The sequence below is a fragment of the Protopterus annectens genome, chromosome 1.part2 (genome assembly GCF_019279795.1).
Source record: "Protopterus annectens isolate FY-2018-M chromosome 1.part2, PAN1.0, whole genome shotgun sequence".
Taxonomy (NCBI): domain Eukaryota; kingdom Metazoa; phylum Chordata; order Ceratodontiformes; family Protopteridae; genus Protopterus; species Protopterus annectens.
In genome coordinates, this window is record NC_056727.1 from 272,384,131 (window position 1) to 272,410,659 (window position 26,529).

General features: G+C 36.8%; 1 protein-coding gene across 2 annotated transcripts in view; it reads right to left on the reverse strand.

The window, feature by feature from the left end:
• PCSK2 (proprotein convertase subtilisin/kexin type 2) overlaps positions 1 to 26,529 on the reverse strand; it is a 2,031,987-nt gene that overhangs the window by 80,008 nt on the left and 1,925,450 nt on the right. The window lies entirely within an intron of this gene.

Sequence of the window (26,529 nt, forward strand, 5' to 3'; positions counted from 1 at the left end):
AGGTGAAAGTATGTATCTCAGACTTGGAATGCAGTCAATAAAGTCAGTAGCTTCATCTGAAGAGCTGTATGACATTTCTATGGAATTAAGCTTAACAGAACTCCACTATGAACAACTCATATCACATATATGTTTCCTTTATCATAGTCAGATGTACAAAAAACATTTAATAAATTCCAGCTGGTAAATATGTATTTCTTTGGATCTCCACCTCTAACTGTCAGCATTCTCGAGTACCCCTGATAGGAGATCAGTAAGTCATGGGTGTGAATATTTTATAATTGAAGATATCTGGTAAGAGGAGCAATGCAAATACTTGAGTTATTGGTGTCTTAGTATGTAAAATATCTCACAGAGCATGAACATGGACAACAGATTTTATAACAAAAGGAGGCCTAAGCATTGTGTTTGTGAAGTATATGTGAAATTTTAACTACAACAGTTACAACAGCAGTCATGGGCCAAATACTGTGCTGGCTTAGAATAATTGTGTATAATCATTTTAAATGATTATGTGTGGTAATACCAAACATTTTAGTGATGACTGACTGTATAATTTAATTTATACATTCTCACCTTTCCCAAATTGAAATGACTATGATATGACTGTTTTCAACTGAAAACAAAATATGAAGAGCCTCATAAAAATGACTTAAGAAGACCACGTGATTCATAAACATGACTGAAACAAATGTGTTTATGGGAAACCTGCTGTTTACCATAGCCTTTAAAGGTGAGTCCTGAAATGTTAAAACAAGAAGGTTGCCAGTTTCCTGTTGTTGTTGTTCTGTCTTTTGGCTTTTCCCGGTTAGGGGTCACCACAGTGGAACTCCGGTCCGCTAATGATTGGCAGTAGATTTGGACGTGCCGAGTCATTGGCTCTGATGCACAACCTTCAATGAAGGTATGCCCATTCATGCATGTCTCCACACAGAAGACGCTTTAGCTGAGAATCGAACAGGACGTCTTACTGTGAGGCGACAATGCTACCGCAGCACCACCACAGGTGCATACTGACTACACTGTTAAGTTGGAAAATAGGAGAAGGTGAGTTTTTCTTTTCTTTTCCTTTCTTTTCATTTTGTTTCTTTTCTTTTCTACGTTATCCTTCTTCTCAGAATTTGTGCTACCTTGGAGTAAGTATATTTAGAGAGTGGGGGTGTGAGGGCTTGTCCCCACATTGGGTGATGCAGGGAATTTGCCCTCCTGCAAAAAAAAAAAATTGTATTTTGTAACCACGTGAATTTTGCCTTCTAAAAATGTGACCTCATTAGCAATTTGATATTTTGGCTTAATCGTAAATCAACTTAACAACGCTCTATTAGTCAAAGTAAATCCTTGGTTCATGTTTATTAAAATGGCAGGAATCAGTGGTTAACAGCCCATCTTTTTGTCATTTTCTGACATAAAGCTTTCAACGTTGGAGTGATGAACTGCACATGTACATTAGACATGGAATTGATCATTTTTTGGCAAGAGTGACAATCTGAGAATGTTTTATTCAGGATTGAAGCAGCAAGCAGGTTAATATAACAGAGTATAAGATGAGGTGGATGGGAAATGTGCTGCCGTAATCAGTTGCTCTCTAGTTATTAGGGAAACAGATATTATTTAAATGCATAACGACAATGCGAAAATAATATAAAATAAGTGGACTTTTTTGAAGATGGTTTTGCCAGGGCATCTTAAGCAAGTGGTTTAGTAGCAATGTTAGTGGGATCTATGGACATCACAGAGATGACCCTCTATAGCTGACATAATACAAGGTTTATATCCAGGTGTTTGCTTAAAAGGCATGGGTGCTTACCGAATGTAAAGTTCCTCACAAAATGGGCAAATGAGCAGAATATACAAGAAAGTAGACTGTGTGTGCCGAATGAGATACGATGCACTAATGTACAGACAGAACCCCCACTGAAAGCAAGACAATCAGCATGCATTAACTCCTCAGCCAGCAAACTGAAGGAAGAGACCACAATCTGACCTTAAGTGATAGAAGAGCAATGGCATTAATGTGACAGGAAAGACTAATGAATCTAATCTTTTCAATGACAGGTCTAGGGAATTTGTATTTCTATGTTACACCCTTTATTCATCTGCTGAAACTGTTTACTGGCAACTTCTTGCATTCATACCCTTTTTTATATCTTTTTGTGAGTTTTAAGCTGCTCTTCTGCACTGTATGTCTCCTAATTGTAAATGATGTGGTAGCACCTAAACAAATGGATTATTTTAAGTGACCTGCATCTACCTGATGCCACAGCCATATAGCACATGACAGTCATGGAAATATAAGCCATCACCTAGTGAGGAGTTTAGCATCTGCTGCACACTGTAATGTTTATTGCTATTTTGAATGGTGATAATTGTTGCAGGATCCTGTAGTAGAGCTGAACGTTTAGCAGGATCCTGTAGTGGAGTGGAACATTTAGCAGGATCCTGTAGTGGAGTAGAACGTTTAGCAAAAGATTGAGAACTATATGAACTAACTGAGCTGTTTTCCAGGTGAACTCGCATGGAACCAGTGATGTGCAGAAGGAAGGACGCTAAGAAAACAGCGCTTGTATTGAAGAACTTACTTTGTCCGAAAGAAAGTGACCACAGATATAAGGAAGGAGATTATGAGGTACTGCAAGTTAATTATCGCAAAGGCAATTGAGACAATCTGTGCTTTCAGTTATGATTTTAGAAAGACTTGGTGGTGGTTTGATCTTTTCTATGAACCGAAAAGAAATTTGAATGATTCATCTGTACAGGATTCAAAATATCATGACATTTAGTGCTTTACTTATAGAAAGATTAACAAGGGTGCTTCTGGCTTCATCTATTTCAGTTTAAAAAAGACAAACATCATAGAAATGTATATTTCAAGAAGTCTAAAAAAGAGAAAATATTTTTATTAGTGTTATGTGCCAAGTTATTTGCAATTCTGAAGGATATTTTGACTTTAATACTGTAAAAACAAGCAATCTGCTTGAAGTCTGCTATCAAATAAAGCAAGAAGTAGGTAGCATTGCATCTGCTTGTGACCCTTAGCTCATGTCATTAAGGAGATTGGGTGAGTATCAGTTGCATTTAGACTATCAGACATAATGAGCAAACTGGAATTACCAGGGATTCTGATAGAATATGATACACTGCATGGCATTACCAGTGATAGAATATGATATACTGCCTTGAATTACCAGTGGTTCTGACAGAATATGATATGCTGCTTGGAATTACCAGTAGTTAGTCCATATATTTCTAGTTAATCACTGTATATTAATCAGATCAGACAATAGTAGTAGAAGTAACGAACGTAAACTCGTCAAGTCAAAAAGTAATAATAGAAAATATATAATTCTACAGCATTACTAAGTATTCGAAAGTAATCCAAGCAAGGCAGGCAGTCTGTTTCCAGTCGAAAATCCTTTATTAAGTAATATGGGGATACCACGGAGATTACTTGTTTTTTGAACTACCAGTAGTTCTGGCATAATAAGATATGCTGCCAGGAATTACCAGTAATTCTGACAGAATATGATGCACTGCTGGGAATTACCAGTAATTCTCGTAGACAATCATACACTGCCTGGAAGTATCAGTAGTTCTGACAGAATATGATATACTGCCTGGAATTACTAGTGGCTTTGACAGAATATAATACACTGCCTGGAATTCCCAGTGGTTCTGACAGAATATGAAATGGTTATGACAGAATATGATACACTGCATGGAATTACCACTGGTTCTGACAGAATATGATATACTGTCTGGAATTACCAGTAATTCTAACAAAATATGATATACTGCCTGAAATTATCAGTGGTTTTGACAGAATATGATACACTGCCTGGAATTAACAGTGGCTCTGACAGAATGTGAAATGGTTATGACAGAATATGACAAACTACCAGGAATTACCAGTAGTTCTGACAGAATATGATATGTCCCTGACAGAATATGATACACTGTCTGGAATTACCATTGATTCTAACACAATATGATAAACAACCTGGAATTACCAGTGGTTCTGATGGAAAATAATACAATGACTGGAATTACCAGTGATTGTAACACCATATGATACACTGTCTGGAATTACCAGTGGTTTTGACAGAATATGATACACTGCCTGGAATTACCAGTGGTTCTAACAGAATATGATACACTGCCTGGAATTACCAGTGATTCTAACAAAATATGATACACTGCCTGGAATTACCAGTGATTCTGACAGAATACGATATACTGTCTGGAAGGGGTCTATATTAGAACATCGACGTTTCAAAACTTTGAATGTTCTAATATCGAACCCTATTCAGCGAAAGCTGAAAACATTGAACAAAACATTTGCTGTTCCAAAAAGCATACACACAACACAAGCACACCAAACAAACAGCAATGAACACACATACACATAAAATCTTACACCTAACCCTACACTAAAGTCTACACACACCACTAACTATCCACTTACCTTAACCCAAACCCTAACCCTAAGGTCCATCACTATCGCACACTGACCTCGCCCGCACCCTAACCCTAACTCACCTACCCCGCCTTAACCCTCACATCCACACAATCACACACTTACCTGACCCGCGCCCTAACCCTAACTCACCAAACCTGCCCTAACCCTCACGTCCACACAATCGCACACATACCTAACCCGCACCCTAACCCTAACTCACCTAACCCACCCTAACCCTCACATCCACACAATTGCATACATACCTAACATGTACCCTAACCCTAACTACCATAACCCACACTCAGTTGCACACTTACCTGAACCCAACCCATAACTTTCCACCACAGCACTGAAAATACCGAAGCAACAGAAATGGACAACCAAATTCTTTCCCTAGGAAAAAATTTGGTTTTCTGTTGTTTCGATATTTTCAGCTTTCACTGAATAGAGTTTGATATTAGAACATTCAAAGTTTTGAAACTTCGATGTTCTAATATAGACCTGTCTGGAATTGCCAGTGATTCTAAGAGAATATGATACACTGCCTGTAATTACCAGTGATTCTAACACAATATGATATACTGCCTGGAATTACCAGTGGCTCTGACAGAATATGATATACTGTCTGGAATTACCAGAGATTCTAAGAGAATATGATACACTGCCTGGAATTACCACTGATTCTTACAAAATATGATACACTGCCTGGAATTACCAGTGATTCTAACATAATATGATACACTGCCTGGAATCACCAGTGGGTCTGACAGATTATGATACCCTGCCTGGAATTACCAGTGGTTCTGAAAGAATATGATATACTGTCTGGAATTACCAGCGATTCTAACACAATATGATACACTGCCTGGAATTACCAGTGGTTCTGACAGAATATGATATACTGTCTGGAAGTACCAGTGATTCTAACAGAATATGATATACTGCCTGGAATTACCAGTGATTCTAACAGAATATGATACACTACCTGGAATTACCAGTGATTCTAACAGAATATGATACACTGCCTGGAATTACCAGTGATTCCAAAAGAATATGATACACTGCCTGGAATTACCATTGATTGTAACAGAATATGATACACTGCCTGGAATTACCAGTGGTTCTAGCAGAATATGATACACTGCGTGGAATTACCAGTGATTCCAAAAGAATATGATACACTGCCTGGAATTACCAGTGGTTCTGACAGAATATGATATACTGTCTGGAATTACCAGTGATTCTAACACAATATGAAACACTGCCTGCAATTATCAGTGGTTCTGAAAGAATATGATATACTGTCTGAAATTACCACTGATTCTAACAGAATATGATACACTGCCTGGAATTACCAGTGATTCCAACAGATTATACCATGACCCCCCCATTAATATTCCAAAACGTGCACGCTGGCCAATCGACTTATACTAATGGAAAAAGGTCCGGTCGCCCAGACTTTTTCCATTAGTATAAGTCTCTTTTAAAACACTGTCTCGCTATGTTAAAAGAGTTTAACATAACGACACAGGTTTAAAAAAAGCAACGGAGATCTCCGTTGCTTTTTTTAAAGCTGTCTCACTATGTTAAACTCCTTTAACATAGCGACAGTGTGTAAAAGCAACGGAGATCTTGCTTTCTCCGTTGCTTTTTAAACCTGTCTCGTAATGTTAAATGGAATTAACATAGCGAGACAGCTTTAAAATAAGCAACGGACATCTCCGTTGCTTATTTTAAAGCTGTCTCACTATGTTAAACCCATTTAACATAGCGAAAGAAAGCAACGGAGATCTTGCTTTCTCCGTTGCTGGCCACAGCTCTGATGTACTGTGTAGGCATGCGCAGTACATCAGAACTGCCGCGGATACCAGACAGCTGCGGAAGGGCAGCAAAGAGGCATTATACAATGCCATTATTTAAGAAAAGTAATTATTTCTTTTCTTAAATAATGTCATAGTATAATAGCAATAACCCACTTCTGGGTTTGGGTAATGCGGGATTTACCCACGGTTGTCTTTGTTTGGTCCCTCGGGCGATTACCCACACCCAGGCATGGGTTATTGCTATAATATGATACACTGCCTGGAATTACCAGTGGTTCTAACACAATATGATACACTGTCTGGAATTACCAGTGGTTCTGACAGAATATGATATACTGCCTGGAATTACCAGTGATTCTAACACAATATGATACACTACCTGGAATTACCAGTGATTCAAACAGAATATTATACACTGCCTGGAATTACTAGTGATTCTAACACAATATGATACACTGCCTGGAATTACCAGTGGTTTTGACAGAATATGATGCACTGCCTAGAATTACCATTGATTGTAACAGAATATGACACACTGCCTGGAATTACCAGTGGTTCTGACAAAATATGATATACTGTCTGGAATTACCAGTGATTCCAACACAATATGATACATTGCCTGGAATTACCAGTGGTTCTGGCAGAATATGATATACTTAGTCTGGATTAAGTTAAGACTGTGAGTCTTCCATGACCATTGGTGACTGAGCCTCAATAATAAAAATTGCTGCATTTAGTCTATCAGACATATCAAGCAATCTGTGATTATGGGTTGCAATGATTACTGCTGATTCTAATAGTATGGGAAAACTGTTTGCATCAAGTTAAAACGGGGACTCTTCCATGACTATTGATTATTTTAAACAATGAATCCTACAATAAAAAATGCTTAGTCTTGCTTTGAAGTCTTCAGATGGCTGACAAGAAAGTTATGTGAAACATATTTTGATAGCCTTTTCTGTGGACAGGATTTTTTCTTAATGTATTGACCAATTCTAGCTAACCAACAAGCCTCAAATATTTTCAATTTCTTATCAACTGCAACTGTTACATTTTTGGAATTGTATCACAGTCGCAACACTACCAGCATTATAAAAGCAAGCAGAACAAAGTCAACACATATTTAAATGTTAAAATCATTCAGAATTGCTATAACAGCTAAATCTTATTGCTGCTTTATTTTATTGCACCAACTCTTATAGCCATCTGTATCACCCATTAACTTATGTCAGGCTAAACATCAAACATGCACTTTGTTGTGAAATATAATTTTTTTATCCCTACTTTTTGTGCATGCAGATTCAATTTACATAAAGTTATAATAGCAGAATTGTAGAGTTTTTTTTTGAGTTTTAACTGCTGTAATCCATGCAAATTGCTGTGACAGTTAGGTTTTAGTTGTTAATGGTAACGCTAACTCTCTTTCAGAATTAGTTAACCTTCCTACTAGGGGCCTCAGTATACTTGGTCTAGTTGTCACAAATATGGACATTTCTTGCACATCTCCATATGTATCACCCTGCTTTATTAAAGCACACCATAACTGAGGGATCTTTTCCTTTAAAACTGATACTAATACTGTAAATAACTTTGTGTTTAGGTTCTTCTCAATAACAAACATTCTTCATTTCCTTCATGATCTAAATAAAATCTGCTGTAATTCTCCTCCGAAGGATCCTATTGCTAAAGCTGCTACCTACACATCTGACTTCTACTGTCACTTAAATATTTGTTTACGAAGGCAACACTTACCTGCACCAAACAGAAAATTATCCTGTGTGGAAAACCCATATAACTAAATTATATACCAAGAAAAAGAAACTGCATAATGCTTCTAGAGGTCTCATTCTACCTACCTTAAGACCACACTTAAGGAAACTAACAAAGAGCTTAAGAGGGCCATTAGGAAGCCCATCGCTTTCATATCATTGGCTTCAATAACTGTAGCTATTAGGAGAACCTGGCAGCCCGTTCTCTGTACTCAGCCTCTTAGACTTCTGCATGGGGCTCTGTGTTTAGGCTTTCAAACTGAGAAAGCTCCAACCCTCTTTGTCCTCCTATTCCTACACAGATCAAATAGTACCTCATATGCCTGGTTAAAGGAAATAGACCTTCATCATCAGATAAATAAGACATGTTGGTACGACAGATTTATATCTCAATGAATCTATCACTTCTGGAACAAACCTTCACTACATGTAAAGCAGAGTAGCACACTTGCCACCTTCAAGGTTCACCTAGATAATTGGATGGGCAGCCTCAAATTCTTCTTGGTCTATCGTGTCTTGCCCTTCTTGAGGCTAAAGGTACCTTTTGAATAGGGATTTTTGTTCTGCAGACTGATTGTCTAATACTTTCTTATGAACCTATTTATTTCAAAATGTTAAATGCTACCCTGTTATTGTAAGTAAGAGCATGACTTAATAAAAAAACTTGGAGTGATGTGAATTTTTTTTAATTTTCTATAGATATTATAGTAGAAGATCTATGGGATATTGAAATATTCATAAATGTATGGACTTTGCAATTCAGATTCAGTGTATATATCATAATGACCTTGTTAATACTCAGTGTCATGGGACACCTCCTACCTTATATAAGTTATAATGGACAGATGATGAAGTCAGCAAGAAAAGGAGACTAGTATTGCTGGAACTGAATTCATCCTCAAGTCTTGGTGAGAGCTTTCAGTTGGTGGACCCTGTTTTGACAAAATCTCACCAAAGCAACACTGATATACAGACTATATTTTATGTATAGTATATCATGAGAGAGGGAGGTTAAAAATAATAAAAAGACAACTGAGTGTACAAGTCCCAGGATAAAAAAGTGCACACTCCTGGTAGGTACACAGGTGCCAGAACTGAAAAGAATGGCAGTATAGAATCCTCAAGTCATGGAAAAATTCCTACAGTGGGGTTAGGCTAGGCTCAGTGAGGGATGGTCCACCTGTTGTAGAAAGCCTAAATACAGGCTTCATTCCAGCAGAGTGGAGAACTGCCATTGTCATCCATTTGCACAAAGGTGGTGCCACTACTAACCCCGGAAACTATTGCCCAATTAGCTTGACAAGTCTGATATGTAAGGCCATGGAGCATATTATTATGGACCTCATAAACAAAGACATAGGCAATTTCCAAGCACTTGACCCCACCCAGTTTAGATTTGTCAAGGGCAGATCTTGCCTGTTGAACCTGGTTGACTTTTTTGAGACTGTCTCCATGGCACTGGATGAGGGAAAGTCAGTATATACAGCTTACCTTGACTTGGCCAAAGCCTTTGACACAATCCCCCCACTCAGGCATCATTGAAAAACTAACAGAACTTGGCATAAATCCCTGTCTTATAAGGTGGATGGCCAACTGGCTCACTGATAGGACCAACAAGGACATAATAGGTGCCACTACCTCCGATAGCAGGCCTGTCACTAGTGGTGTCCCCCAGGGATCTGTCCTGGGAAACCTATTGTTTGGCATCTACTTCTCAGAGGTCCAGGCAAAGACAAAATGCCTGTGGCTGACTAAGTTTGTGGACAACAGTAAGTTGGGTGCTGTCATTGACTCCCCAAATGATATTAACATACTTCAAGAGGGTCTCACAAAAACAAATGACTGGTCCCAAAGTCATGGCCTTAAGTTAAATGCAAAAAAATGTATTACCATACCATTCAGCAAAAACATGGCCCCTACTGATTACCACATTAGCAGCAACCCCCTAAGCATGCAACCTGTGGTGAGAGACCTGGGTACAAAACTTGACAACAATCTCACATTTGACCATCATGTAGCAGCAGTGGTCAGAAAAGCCTTTTACTTGGTTAATCTCATAAGTAAAGGGATTGCATCCAGAAAAAAAGAGGTTATTACCTCTCTGTACTCCTCCCTCATTAGGCCAAAAATTGAGTGGGGCGCCCCATTTGGTATGTACCTTTCCAAACACCTGCACCAACTGGAAAGGCCACAGAAATACCTCACTAAGAGAATCCATGGCCTACAACACCTGTTCTATGTAGACAGCCTCAAATCACTATCACTCTAATCTGTATCATACAGATTGGTCAGAGGTGATCTGTGTCTAACTTACAAGGCAATCTCAGACCCTTCTCTACTAGAGATGCTATATATCCATAAGTCTAACTCCTCACATAGTACCCAGTTGAAAGGCTTAAATCTAGTATTTATTCTATTTATTTATTTATTTATTTTACATTTGTTGACTGGGATAGTCCGACTGGATGCATGTCCATTTTCAGTGGAGGCCCAGGGAGAAAAGCTCCATGGAATAACAAATCATCATAACATGTCACATATTACAAATAACAAATATATTATTTACAGAGATTAGATGGGCAAACAATACAAATTACACATAGAATATTTTCAGTGATTAGAAGAGCAAACATTATAACAAATAGTCAGGTAGTGTTATTCAGTGAGAGAATCAGATAAAATTACATAGTAGGCTACCTAGCAGATTTACACATTCCAGAGACAGGTAAACCAGGCTTGATAAAGTGACATAGCCAGTTTGTTCCTAAGTGGTGTTTGAGCCTAGTTTTGAACTGACAAAGTAAAGAGAGTAAGGTAATATCAGCTGGTAGAGAATTCCATGATCTACCTACAGAATTTACGTAGAACGAGTCACCAGCTGAGTTATTAGTTTTACATATCTGAATAACGAGTCTGTTGGAGGAGCGCAGCGGTCTAGAATTATTACAGAGGGTGACAAGATCTTTAAGTGCAGGGGCATTGTTAGGGTTATATATGATTTTATGGGCCATAACCAGTTGATTATATAGTATTAGACTGGGTAGTTCAAGCCATCCAAGCTGGATTAGATTGACGCAGTGATGTGTCCTATAAGGCAGCCCAGTGGCAAACCTGGCAATCTGGTTATAACAGACTGAGAGTTTGTTCATGACAGTCTTGTTAACATTAGAGAGAAGAGGGGATGCATACAGAAGAGTAGAGAGAAGGTGAGATTGAGCTATGGCAACTTTGGCTGGGGGGGGGGGGGGGGTTAGGAAGGCTTTTATTCTGTAAAGTGATCCTAGTTTTTTGTTGATGGTTTTGATCAACTGGTTAACATGTAGGTTGAATTTTAGATGATAGGTTCATAGGTTCACAGATTAGTACTAGGCTAACTGCCCTTGCGAGCCATTTTAAGCCTAGCCAATTATCCCTTGTGAGGCCCAAACCCTGCACCCCTGATTATTTCTAGATTTGCCCCAGGTTCTGTTGAGATTTGTCCCTGATTTGTTGAGAACCATGCAATATAATCCAACAATAAAGCAGTGTAACTTGATCTTACATTTGGAAGAAAAGGAGGTAGAGTAAGGGGGAAATATGATGAAGTGATGTGAAAAGTGGGACAGGGTGGTTTTAGAAAGAGATGACAATGAAAAGTGGGAATATAGGGAAATTGAAGGAAAGGGGGAAAACTCTGTGGAAAAATAGAGGTGAGATACTGCAGTTGTCCAAAAGGCTTGTAGTTTGTGCTCAAGGCGTCTATAAGCCAGGTATCCAATGGATTTGGTACTGGCGTGAAAGGTTCCACATTATTAAGTCAGGTGTTGTTTTAATGAGGGTTAGAAATGCTAACTTATTCCAAAGATTGTTGATGTAAAGTACAGTTGTGTACACTTACCATAAATGTAGATGTTCGAGTGCATTCACTGTTGCAGTCATTACATTTGGGTAATCTGCTGGCAGATTGCCCTCAGTCGGCCTGAATAACAAAGTCTTGAGTCATGCGTCAGTTGCTGTCTCCTCTTCCATGACATCAGGTAGTCAGGGGTATAAAAAGTACAGTTGTGTACCTACCATAAATGTAGATGTTCAAGTGTATTCACTGTTGCAGTCATTACATCTGGGCCATCCTACTGGCAGGCCACCCGCAGTCGGCCCGAACTCCAAAGTCCCGGTACGGTGTCAGTCGCCGTCGCCCCCTCCCTGACGTCAGTGCGCCAGAGGTACAAAAGATGCAGCCGACACCATCTTCCTCAGTTTTTCTTGCCCCAGATGTCAGGTGCCCCCAAAAGGGTAGGCTAAAAAATTCTGATCATCTATAATATCACCTAATAGTTTAGTGGAGAGGTCAGGGGAGATTATTGTTCCATCATTTGCTTTTATTATAAAGTTAATGGCAGTATATCTTTCTGTAGGTAATAATAACAGCATTTTAGTTTTTTAGGATTTACAATCAGACGTTGTTGGGAAAACCAGTTTTCTATTGTGTTAAAGGTGGGCTGGATAGCTAACTGTAACTCTATTGGGGATGTGGCTGAGCAAATTAGGGTAGAGTCATCAACATATTGGATACAGCTGACTTTTGGGTTGACAGTATTCATATCATTGATGAAAATGGAAAATAACAGGGGCCCTAGTATAGAGCCTTGTGGTACTCCAGTGTGTTAGGTAGAAGGTTAGAGAGCTTATTCTTCCAAAGAACAGCCTGCTGTCTACCACTTAGATAGGATTTAAACCAATGAAGGGCTTTAGGATCTAGACTGAGTGTTTGCAGGGTGTGGATTAATAGTTGCTGGTCAACCATATCAAATGCCTTGGAGAGATCTAAGAAGAGTGCTGAAGAAATATGGTTATTGTTTCAGTTATGGTTTATGGTATTGGTAGAGGCTAGTAGGGCTAAGGAAGTACTGTGGTGAGGTCTGAAACCATGCTGGGTATCTGCCATGAGGTGGTTATGGATTAGGTGGTGCATGAACTATCTCTGAATAAATTTTTCCATAATCTTTGCAAGTGGAGAGTGTATAGCTATAGGGCTATAGTTGGAGAATTCAGTAGAGCTACCTCCTTTATAGAGTGATATGTGACATGTGATATATATATATATATATATATATATATATATATATATATATTGATGAGTCGATGGGCAACCACAAATTTGTGCCAGGGATTCTACCTGTGTCCCAAATTGACAGTGGTGACAGGTGCTGATCGATGTTTCTTTTTGGGGGATAAACACTTGGCTAGGCTTATAAGGGCTCCAGAGCCATTAGCCTAGTAATCCCCTATGATCCTATGATCCAATGGAAGTAGTAGTCCACAAAAACTGGCAAGCTAAAAAAGTGCCTTAGAGATGACAGAGCGGACTACTGAGAATAAGGAAGAAATTATGTATTGTTACTATTATGCAAGAAGACCCAGATTTCCAGACAGATGATTATTCAGAAAGATTAACAGAGAAATTAGAGCAAAGAAAAATACTTGCAAAAGAAAAACTGTCAAAAATTTCAAAGGCACATTTGCGTTCTTTAATATAACAGATCTATGAAAAACGGTACATATACAGAAAACTTTGGGCCACCTGGAAAAAAGAAGTGACAGAGGAAGTGCAAAATATGAGGAACAAAGCCCAGACTTTTTTGAAAGGTATAAAAAAGAAACATGGACATGGGAAACAAAAAGAGATCTGATATGGTACAATATTTATGCAAAGGAGAAAGCCAAACTAATCAATACAAGAAAGCAGCTCTAAGATATTTGAAGAAAAACACAGGCAAAGGCACTAAGATATGAAAAATTTCACAATACAAAAATAAAAATGAAAAGGGGGAATGTTGAACAGTCGATTAGTAATGAAGAAGACAAAGAAATAAGAACAGAAACTATGGATTACCTGCAATGTGAAGGATTTAGTGTAGAAAATCCAACACAGGTAATATCACAGTATGTGAGAAAAATAAGTCCCCGTACTATGGAGAAATAGGTGGAGCGAGAGGCATCTGATGATCTGCTACATGATGATGCTGTAGAACCTTCAGCAGAAAACCAGTACAAAACTTTGGTTGGAGCCATGAAGCAAGAGAAGGATCAGGAACTAGTGGCAACTCTGACACAGGTAGTATTGTGGAGTGATTGACCAATGAGTTGCCATATGAAGGAGCAGCAGATGATGCACAATGTAGCTGGAGAGGATATGTCACAGAAATATATTCTGGAACTTTCTGTTGAATGCCGCAGGAAAGAGAAAGCAAAGAATGTGCTCTCACTTTAGAAGAAAATTATCTAACTGAAGAGCTGTTTGATTTAACACAGATGGATAGACATTTTAAGATCAATGAAAGAAATAGCTTACAGAATGTAAGTAGGGCCCAAAATGTTCAAAATCTGATAAAACAGGTAAACATAGATAATCAAAACTATTAACAGAAATTCAAGTGATGTAACAGAAGTTAATAGGAAATATTACTGTGCAGCTAAATTACTAACAGATAAAGTCTTACCACAAAAACAAAGAGCAATAAGGGAAAGGAAGGGAATACATAAAACGCCATCATGGAAGCATCAAATAGGGAAAACTATAAAGCAATTAAGAAGAAAAGTGTCACTGTTAGCAGAATCTAGAAGACGAAAGCCACGGTGGTGCAGCAGTAGCATTGTCGCCTCACAGCAAGAGGTTCTCCCATTTGATTCTCGGCTGGACCACCTTCTGTGTGGAGTCTGCATGTCCTCCCCGCAGTTGAGTGGCATTCGAAAGACATGCATGAATGGGTGTGCCTTCATTGAAGGTTGGGCATCGGGCTGGCACCTCGGCACCATAAAAATCGACTGCCAATCATTAGCAGACTGGAGTTCTGCTGTGCCGACCCCTAACCAGGAAAAGCCGAAAGAAAAACAACAACTTAGAAATACAGACATGGTAAAGCAATGTACAGTATCAGAACAGACCAGGATTTTTATACACTATTGCAAATAATAAACTAAAGATATTTGCACAAGCAAAAAAGCATGGACGATACACAGATAAATATAAAGGAAAAGTGCAAAATAAACAATTGAGGATGCCAAAAAGTTTTATAGAGAACTGTGAAACAAAGCAAAAGGAATAGAAACCCCATGAAATAGAAAAAATGACAGACACATTTTGGAAAAAAATGAAGGCCCTGTGGACAATAACAAAGATGCTGAATGGATAGAAAAATTAAAAGAAACATAAGGAGTTCAAATATATAGGATATGAAATGGGATGAAGTAATATACGGAGAAACTGAAACAAAATTAAGAAAAACTTCTAAATGGAAAACCATGTCCCAGATGCAGTACCTAACTTCTATCTAAAAATATCAATATCTTTACATAAAGATTTAGCTCTGAGTAATAATTAGTTATATGTGCATCTTGAACAGATACCAACCTGATTTACAACAAAAAAAAAAAAATGACACTCCTCTTTAAGACTGAATCTGTAAGCTAGCCATAAAAGCTATAGATCAATAACTTGCCTTCAAGCAATGTAAAAACTATATATTGGATTTGATGCAGATATAGCTTTTGGTTCTTTAGAAAAAAATACTCATGGCAATATAACAAAAAGGTAATAGAAAAGTCATATGGGACAGATCTGTTGCTAAATAAAGTCATAGTAGAGAATTAAAAAAGAGGAAGAATCTAGTTATGGAGTGGACAGATTACAAAAATGCATTTAACAGCATCCCTCATTCATGCATAAAGGATTGCTTACAGGTGTATAAGATACATCCTAAATTAAATTAATCAATTACACTGCAGTGAACATGAAACAGTGGCAAACCACTTTGCAGTTATACCACGACAAAGTGCAAATAATTATCCTAGGGATAAAAATTCAAAGGGTGATACTGCATGGTGATTCTCTGTTGCAGTTTTTGTTCTGTCTTGCCTTTAACCCATTAAGTTGTTTACTTAATATATTAAGTCATGGTTACAATTTGGCTCCCAGAAAACAACTTTGCTTAAATACCTCTCATCTACTTTTTGTGGATGACTTAAAACTGTATAGTTTATCAGAGGAAGAGTTAAAAGTACAACTGCAAATAGTTAAAAATATCTCAGATGATGTAAGAATGTTATTTGGTCTCCATAAATGTGCAAAAGCAATGCTTAAAGCAGGAAAGTTGTAGTACCAAGAAAACATCAGTCTGGGACAGGAATGTGATATAAAGGAACTTAAGCAAAAGGGAGTGTATAAATACTTGGGAATTGATGGAGGATTAGCAATAAAACACGAACAAATGTGAATAATTCTCAAGAATATTTCAGAAGACTAACACTAATATTGAAAACAGCCCAGACATCTAGGAATAAAGTCCAAACTATAATCCAATGTGTTCTTCCTGTTTTCACTTACAATTTGTGGTGTGATTGGCCAGCCCCAAAAGGTACTGGATCAGTGGGACAGAAAAACAAGAAAAATGCTTCACTTTTAACAAATGATATATAAAAGTCAGTGCATACCAAGATTGTATATTACTCACTCTGAAGGTGGTATGGTCCTCTTTAAAACTAATTACATGTATAGATCTGCAGTCAGGGGACTGCATACATCTTTGCTGACCCTATCAGATCCAAAGAAAGTGAAAGTTTTAAAATATGGGGATAGAAGGTATAAAATGACCTCTCCACCTAGTTTAGCAGAAACATTCATTTAGCAGTCAAGTGTGAATGAAAAGCAAACCAGAAGTAGACACAGATAAGGCAACAACTGAATGTGCCAAAATACAAAGAAAGAATATAAAAAGGAACAGAGGAGAAGTACAGAAATACAGGAGAGCAATAAATATAGTGGCAAGTATGGAGGTCTTCTGGAATAACACCATGTTGATCAGGAGTTGATGCTGGAATGGTTAACGAGAGGTAACTTGAAGCCAAAAGATGCAAGGCTAATAATGGCAGTCCAGGATAGTGGACTACACACACACACACACACACACACACACACACACACACACACACACACACACACACACACACACACACACACACACACACACACACTGATTTAAAAAGTCCATTGAACATGTGGGAGAAATAGACAAATGTAGGTTCTGTAAAAAAGGAATTGAAAAGAGTCACACAGCTTCTTACATTCATGGCAAAGGGCCTGTACACTGAAAGACACAATAATGTGGCAAGACTGTTGCACTGGGGATTGTGCAAATCCTACAGTAAAGTAGCTTAGAAACATTGGAAACCCAAACCAAAAAGCAATATAGAGAATGATGAAGTGTACTTCACATATGATCACCCCTTACTAACAGTTCAAAAACTAGATGCAAGAAAACCAAATATAGTAGTCCATGAAAAAAAGTAGCATTGCTCATTAAAATTGCCACACCTAGTGATTATAATGAGTCATGTACAGAGAGAGACAAAGGCATAAAATACCAGAATCTGCAGGCAGAAATGAAAGCATTGTAGAAGAAGGATACCCAGATACGTCCAATAATAGGAGCAATAGGACTAATAAAAATACTCTACAGTCTTACTTACATATGCTACCAATACATATAATATACGAATTGTAGAAGGAGTCAATTCTAGGCACATTGCAGGTACTGCAAAGAACACTTTTGGGTAACATCCAAGACTGAAACAATATTAATTTCATTAACTTAATCATACCCTGACTTAGGAATTGGGTTAACTCCTTTTATGATATTAGAAACCCAAAGGATATGGAAAAATTAAATCAGAAAAATAAGTCAGGTAGAGGTTTTCATTAAAAATAATGTGCAACAGTGTTATGACTGTTTCTGTTTTCAACAATTAAGTTATTGTCATGTGAATTGTATTTCTGGTTCTAAATATCTATTTTTGCATTCATTTCTTTATACTAACACTATTTAATAAGTTTAATAACCATGGATTTGTATTTCCTGTATGTTGAGCATCTTTCCATGTACTTCATGATTATGAAGTGCATATCATACAAGGACTCCCAAAATACACAAAGATGGGGTAAGACCGCCTTTAAGACCTATTGTTGCAGGAAGAGGTTGGTGCACAGAACCTTTCTCAATGTATGTTGAGAGGTTCTTGTGCCCAGTTCTGGATAGGAATGGATTTGTTTTGAAAGACTCTAGACAGATTCTAATGGACTTGTATAGCTTTAACAGTAATCTACCTATAGATATTGATTATTACTTTGTTACTTTAGATGTTCAATCCTTATTTACAATCATTCCGAACATTGAAGGGATTGAGTATGTACAGAAATATCTTATCAAGCATAGTGATTATATAGTTTATTGATCTACTATGCTTGTTTCTTGAAACTGTTCTTGAGAACATCTTTGTGTTTGATGGGGTTGTTTACTTACAGAAGGAGGGTGTAGCTATGGGTACCTTGTGTACCAATAGCTAGGACAATATATTTATGCCATCATTGGAGGAGAATTTCATGTTTGGGATGTAGCTTTTTAAGCGGTATGTCCCTTTCTACCATTGTTTTGTTGACAACTTGTTCCTTGTTTGGACAGGTAATAAGGAACAGTTGGCAGTTTTTTTATGAACAATTGAATAGAGTCACTAGCTATTTGAAATTAACCATGGCTTTTTCAGCATCTAAGATTGAGTACTTGAATGTTTTTGTACAAAGACTAGATAATGGCATTGTCAATACGAGTGTTTATAGGAAATCTTGTTATAGGAGCACTGTGCTTCATAGGCGTAGTATGCACCCAAATTATGTTTTTAGAAATGTAATAAAGAGTCAAGGGATGAGGGTATCCAGACTCAATGCATCTGATGATGGTTTTTACTCAGAATTGTCAAATTTGAGAGGCAAACTCCTTATGAGGGGGTATAATACCTCGGAGGTGGATTAGGTGTTGGGGGAGATACCGAGCCTTAGAGGGAATCTGGTCTGCCTCTATTTTTCCCATTCTATCAGTATTGATGGCCAGATGATGCCTAGTAGAGATGAAATGAGAGTTAAGGTACTGTTATTTTATACAAGTGACACCAATACTATTATGAATGCCGTTAGGAAAAACTGGGATATAGTAACGGTATACCCTGATTTGAGACAGATTGTGGGGGATGCTTCTATTTTTTTTGTTTAAAAACAATTTAAATTTAAAATGAATGATATGCTACCCTAGAGGTAACATTGTTAATACATCCATGAAGAGGTTTTTTCCTAACCAGTGTGGTAGGTGTAATTTTTGTGGAAGCATTGATGATAGTGGCTAGTTTGTCCATCGAGATACAGGACAGAGATTTGTGTTCAGAGTCTCTGCTGACTGTTACACACAGAATGTGGTTTATCTAGCCTACTGCATGGTGTGTAACTCATACTATGTAGGAAAAATGGACAGAATGTTTAAAGACAGGATTAGGGAACACATATAATATCAGGGTACTTTCGAATAATAATGCCCTATCTAAACATGTCATGCAGATGGGAGATGAACATACTTTTAGATTCATGATTATAGATATTATTGCACCTAGTTTACATGAAGAGGATATTAGGAATTGTACAGAAAATAGGGAGGTTAGGTGGATAATAAGGCTTAGGACAGATAGAGGTAAAGGCTTAAATGAAAAAGCCTACCTGAAATTCATTTTAAAAGCTAGAGACCTTAGGGTTAGATTATTTTTATATTTGCATATAATCAGTTTTATATGAATATGTGTTTCTCACATGTATGTCCGTATATATATATATATATATATATATATATATATATATATATATATATATATATATATACATGTCTGTGTGTGTGTGTGTGTGTGTGTATACATATATATATATATATATATATATATATATATATATATATATATATATATATATATATATATATATATATATATATATATATATCATAAAGTCGAAGACCATATGGGTGAGACCATATGATCGACTTTTGAAATGTCAACCATGTGGAATGGGCATCTCTGTACAGTGTGGAATGGAAAGTTTTCCATCTTCGGCACTGTAGTGCGAGATTGGAGTTGGTATATTTAAGTTCCGGGGAATTGGGGGGTGCCCCCCTGCTAGCAATGTGAAGGTAAGTGATTGTTGTGGGGTTTTTTTTTTTTTTTACATGACAGACATTTCAAAAGTCGATCATATGGTCTCAGCCATATGGTCTTCGACTTTATAAAATGTCGACCATGTAAAGTAGACCCATTTTATATATATATATATATATATACATATATATATATATATATATATATATATATATATATATATATATATATATATATATATAATTTTGATGTTTTTTATATATATATTTTTGATATTTTTATGTTGATGTTATTATTATTATGCAATATGTTTGATATGTTGACCTTATAATGCTTTAAGGGGAGCCTATTAATTTATGTGAGCTGTTTTTTGATTGGCCCTGTGGTTATATTTATTTGGGTTAAGGGGGACAAGTTTTTTTATATAGTCTGAAAAAGTTATTAGTGAATGTGCTTACTTCCTTTTTATAAATCTGGATTAAACTTTTTTTGTGGTCCTCCGTGCCTGTGTTTGTTCTGTTGCATACATTTTTGTTCTGAGTTATTTTTATTTATCTATTGACAATGGTACATTTACTCCTTGGAGTGTTTTTTTTTTTTTGTTTTACAATACTTAGAATATGTAATGAGATTCATTAAAGTATAATTTTATTGAATCTCAGTATCTGTTCCTAGAATTTTGGGTATCCCTTTATTCCATATCTCCTGGTATCAAATTTCACACTGCTCATTGCCCATGACATCATTAGAAGGTGATGCCAGATGACACAAAATCAGAAAGTTATTGGACAGCTTCTTAGCATAGTTAAAATGCATACTCAAGTTTTCAAAATATAATAAATGTCGATCCACTGATGTGATTGAGGTAAAAACTAAGTATCTTAGAATAAGTAAACGCATATTATATGATGAGAACATAATTAAGAAAATGAAGCTGTAATTTTTTAAAAGATATTTAAATGTTATCACTCCATCTTACCTATATATAATAGATTATTCTAGAGATGGGGCAGCACTGAGTTATAAATATACCCCTTCAATATGCCTAATTTATTTGTTGTGTTGATACAGATTCAAAGTTGTATTTCAAGTCCTTGTGGTGTCGTTTGTTTTGGTGAGGTATAAAATATCAAAGAGGATTGGGTCCATGGCATATCTGAATGATTAACATAAATGACTAAGCAGGATAAAACGCAGATATATATGTATATGAATACGGAAAAAAAAAATATATATATATATATATATATATATATATATATATATATATATATATATATATACTTATATATACATATATATATATATATATATATATATATATATATATATATATATATAAAGATATAAAATTTAAATCTGAAGTATACTTAATAATCATCTTAGCCAAAAGATACCAAGGATTAAACATAGCTCTTCCTTGTATTTGTGGTGAGAGAAAAAAGAAGAAAACATGCCACACATTGTACTGGGATATAACAAGTATACGGAGAAAATGGATTCCTTGTTTCAAAAATATTTTGACTGCTTTTATGCAGAATAATAAAAAAGATGAACCATTACACCTCACTATTATAAAGTAAAAGAGTTGAAGAATGATTTTCATAAAATAGTTTAACAGGTTGTTAATGAAGATGCAGTCCAGGAGACCATTGAGAAGTCTATCCAGATTTCCGTAAGAGTGCTGCCTGATTAATTGACTTTCTTAGTGTCATACTGTTGGAGAATGGAGGCAGAGGGAATTAAACTGCAGACTACAGGAAATAGCTTATTTACAGTGCATATGTTTGATCCACTGTGACAATGTCCAGATTACATATTTCTATCTGTCTATATATCTGTGTGTGTGTGTGTGTGTGTGTGTGTGTGTGTGTGTGTGTGTGTGTGTGTGTGTGTGTGTGTGTGTGCGCGCTCCCTGGCATAGATCAAATTTTACTGTGTTTGACCTCTGCATTGTCGACTTACTTTGGTCATTGTATGAAAATGGTTGACAATTGTGAGAGACGGACTATCCCCAGTGTAGGGGGATATGCCCTTTCCCAGGAATAAGGCAATCTTGGAGTCAGTATATATAATTAGCAGGGTGTGGGGTGAACTTTAGTTTTTGTTGTGTGTTCTAAGGATAACTATATCATGTTGTCATGTTTTTGTTGATATATGTGTGTCAAAATTGAATATGTCAATGTTTCTCTGACTCTCCTATCGCTAGTACATATGATATGAAAAAAAAATATTTTTGTATCAATGTGACCCAAACTGAATATGCAATATGTAACTGCAATTTTGTTTTATATGATTTGTGTAAATGATCTCTGGAAAATAATGTCAGTATTTTAAAAAGAATTAATAGTAAGAATGCAAATTATGATTAAATTAGTATAAATGATGAGGACTCTGTATGGCTGATGTTATACTTAATGTGAAGCTAAGCATTTTAATGACTGCACCAACTGGAAGTTAATGTAATATAGAAATATAAGACTGAAAACTTGAAATGAAATAATATACATTTGTTGATCATTTAAATTGTCAGACATTAATGGAAAGTAGCTGCCTGGGATTCTTTTTTGTATTGCTGGACAGAAACTGTTGAACCCTCTTAAAAACTGCGGGCACTATTGATACATTGTACAACATGGAGTAAGGCTGCTACACATTAAATGTGTGTATCAAAGGTCTACATAATTCATAAAAGTAATAGCACAAAGGTTAAGAGCATTGGATGCAGTCCTACCCCCCAGTGTACATATAGCATTCCCTACACTGAGTCATTGGATGTGGTCTTACCCCCCAACCAGTGTACACACAATACTCCCTACGCTGAGTCATTGGATGTGATCATAACCCCCAGTGTACACATAGCACTTCCTACACTGAGTACATGCCTACATGTTCCACAGAGATCATATGCAATTCATCAACAGTACAGCACCAGGACATGAGCTGGACCCACTGGTGTAACTAATGGGGTTGCAGCTGTGTGGAACTAGATGGTGTGCTGTTTTTCAGCACAGGCATACCATTCTCTGCTGTGCAGCTAAGTATATATAAATATATATATATATATATATATATATATATATATATATATATATATATGTATATGTATCAACAGTATTTCAGAGATGAAGCTGAAAAAAATGTCCTTTTCATAGTAGGAATAAATGCTGTTTGCAATAGTATGCCTCCCGTGATGGAGGCAAACCTGTTACTGCAATCAAACTTGTGCTACTATACCACACTGATGCTGGTGACCTCCCACTCCTCCTCTGCTGTTTTCATATATCCTTCACAGGCAGGAGAGCAGAGTGCACTGCAACCGGAAATGCAACTTAAATAATATACAAAAAATATATTGCGAAGTAGCTGCACACAATTGCTTAGTAAGATAGAATACCTTACCAAGCTGCCTTTTCCTACATCTCTATGGAGAGCTAGCATGCTTCACAGCACTACCCCATCAGCAGCCTAGAATATGCCTTTCAGCAACATGGAATGTCTTCTGGATATTATTGTGCACTTTCAACAACACAGAATTCCTTCTGTATGTTGCTGTTGACTACCACAATCCAGTATTATGAACTGCAATAGCTCATGGTGATATATTAGACATAGTATGTAGGTGTAAGTAAGTATTTGCACTCAGTGTTTGAGTAGCATGGTTCATTGATATAGCCCTCATTATGAATATAAAAAAAAGTTTTCTAAATGGCAAACAATTGGCTGAACTGCAAAATGGAGATTAACAATATATTTTTTCATTTATTTAAAATCTGTATATATGTGTGTATATATATATATATATATATATATATATATATATATATATATATATATATATATATATATATATATATGTATGGGTTCCTATCAGATCGCTGAAAGCTCATTTCACCAAAACTCATTTTACCAAAACCAAATCGCTGAAAACTCATTTCCCCGAAAATAGTACAGGCAGTGTATATGCCCTTTTCCCCACTGTAGTGCAACCCTGGAGTTAGAATATATAAGTAGGGGTGTGGGGGGCGTAGCTCCCCACCTAGCTTAGTTTTATACTGTCTAGTTCCTATTAACTAGGCAAGTTAGTAGTTTTTAACAACATTATGTGGGGGGGCTGTGCCCCCCCACACCCCCCTACTTAGATATACTAACTCCAGGGTCCAGGGTTGGGAAAAGGGCATATACACTGCCTGTACTATTTTCGGTGATATGAGTTTTCGGCAAAATGAGTTTTCAGTGATTTGGTCTTGGTGAAATGAGTTTCAGTGAAATGAGCTTTCGGCGATCTGATAGGAACCCATATATCTATATCTATATCTATATATCTATATATCTATATATCTATATATATATATATATATATATATATATATATATATATATATATATATATATATATATATATATATATATATATATATGTATATATATATGTATATATATATGTGTGCGTGTGTGTAGAGAGTCAGAGATATCTACAGGATCGAGAGACTAGTCTTTGCTCTTTTATCTTATGTAACACACAGAAGAGCTGTCAGGTTTAAACACACTCCTTTCTACAGTAGCATCAGCAAATCCTGTAATCTTAAAAAGAACAAATCTGCTGAGCCGTTTAATTGAAATGGATGGAGAGAAAGAGAGAGAGATAACTTTCACTCCCTCCCGTTTTATTGACTATTATTTTTAAATAAGACCATGCTGTGTACAAAAATGACATTACAATATTGTGTATAAGATAAAAGGAGAATATGGGAAATAAACAGAACTCAGCCACATTGTTTGATGGGTTCATTCCTTTGCTGCCTTAGACAAGGCCATCTTTCTGAGTACTACCTTGGGGCAACTGCCATAATGCACAACCCAAGAAATCTGCTGAGGATGCTTAAACATGTCTTGTTTGAATTAATTGCACTGCTGTTAATAATTTGCCTGTGCTACTCTCTCCACTTATGTATTAGTGAAGCATCTGTTACTTACATGCCAAGCAGCTTCACTACTTTGCATCTCTCACCAGTGTCCTTGGTAACAAATGGATATGCACAGCGTGGGGTAAACATGAGTTGTAATAATAAAATCACAAACTGCTGCATAACACGTCATGAGAGAAGATAAAGTGAAGTACTAGAAGGGTCCCAAGTCGCCCAGTTTGTAAAGCACTCTGAATTTACAGACTTACAAATCTAGTAACGTTCAAACTTAGAATTAAACAGTGAGCTAACTTAATAATATATTAACATAAACATGTGCTTTAAGCTGAATGCACCAGTGGGTGTTATTAATAAAATACATTATAGTCTTTGTTTAGTATATCTGTTTACTTTGTCCCTCCCAGGTGACTGGTAACAGCTGCAGTACAAACAGACAAGTATCTACATTCAACAGCCTGTATTGCAAAAGTTTCATCAAATCCCACCCCTGCTATCCTCCAGGCTCTTTATACAATTTAGTCAGCTGAAACACCCTATTCCACCACCCTAACTCCCTATGTTTCTATGGGTACAGATATCCATTATATTTTTCTAAAATTATATAAAAAATCTGCTCTGGAAAATATGGTAAGATATCAGAAGTCATCACTTTCATTCAGGCAGGTAGATAACCGAAGAAATTATGAGCAGGGACTCATATAAAGGGAAACATCAGCCTGTGAATGCTCTGTTCCTCTCATAGGTCACTCATACTTAAAATATAAGGGCTAAAATCTGCAAGGGGATGTATGGCTAGGCGTCTGAACATCCTTCTGGATCAATAGCCTAGTTAAGTACCCATTAACCTATGGACCTATGAGGAAATGAAATGTATTATAGAAGGCGTTCCCCATTCATGTTTACGTTAAGACTGAAGTTTTGTCCAGGTTCCATGTGCTTCCCAGGTGATCTGACTCTGAAATTGCTTTGTTTTTCCCTGGAAACTCATACTATCTCCTTGCCCTTAACTGATATCAGGATTGTGTGATGCATTGTCTTTCCACACACTGGGGCTTTCTTCAAATGATCTCATATAAACTCTGGCGTCTCAGTTTACAGCATTAGCCATGGCTTTTCTTACTGTAGCATTGCTTTTTGTGGAGGAACAGTGCCTCTACTTAAAATCACCTCCAAGTCACTTTTGGAGTGACTCATTGGTTGCAGCTGCTTTCATCACCTTCCAGAGCTCATTCCCTGACCCTCTGTGTGTAACTAGGTATGGAGTGATCTTTTTGGGTAGAATTCTAGAACTTTTATCTGTTGAACTGTAGGCTGTGATCTCTATATCTGATCCTGGCTGAAGACCATCCTTTCCCTTAAGTCTATGTCATGTCATTGAATGGCCACACTGTCAAATGCATCATCTCATCGACACTACAGGCCATAGAACTATTCTGACTGACATCACATTATGGTAGGGATCAGGAAATGTTCCCTTTTTCCCACTGTAGTGCGATCTCGGAGTCAGTGTATATACTTAGCGGGAGGTGAGGGGTTTAAGGCTGCATTGTCAA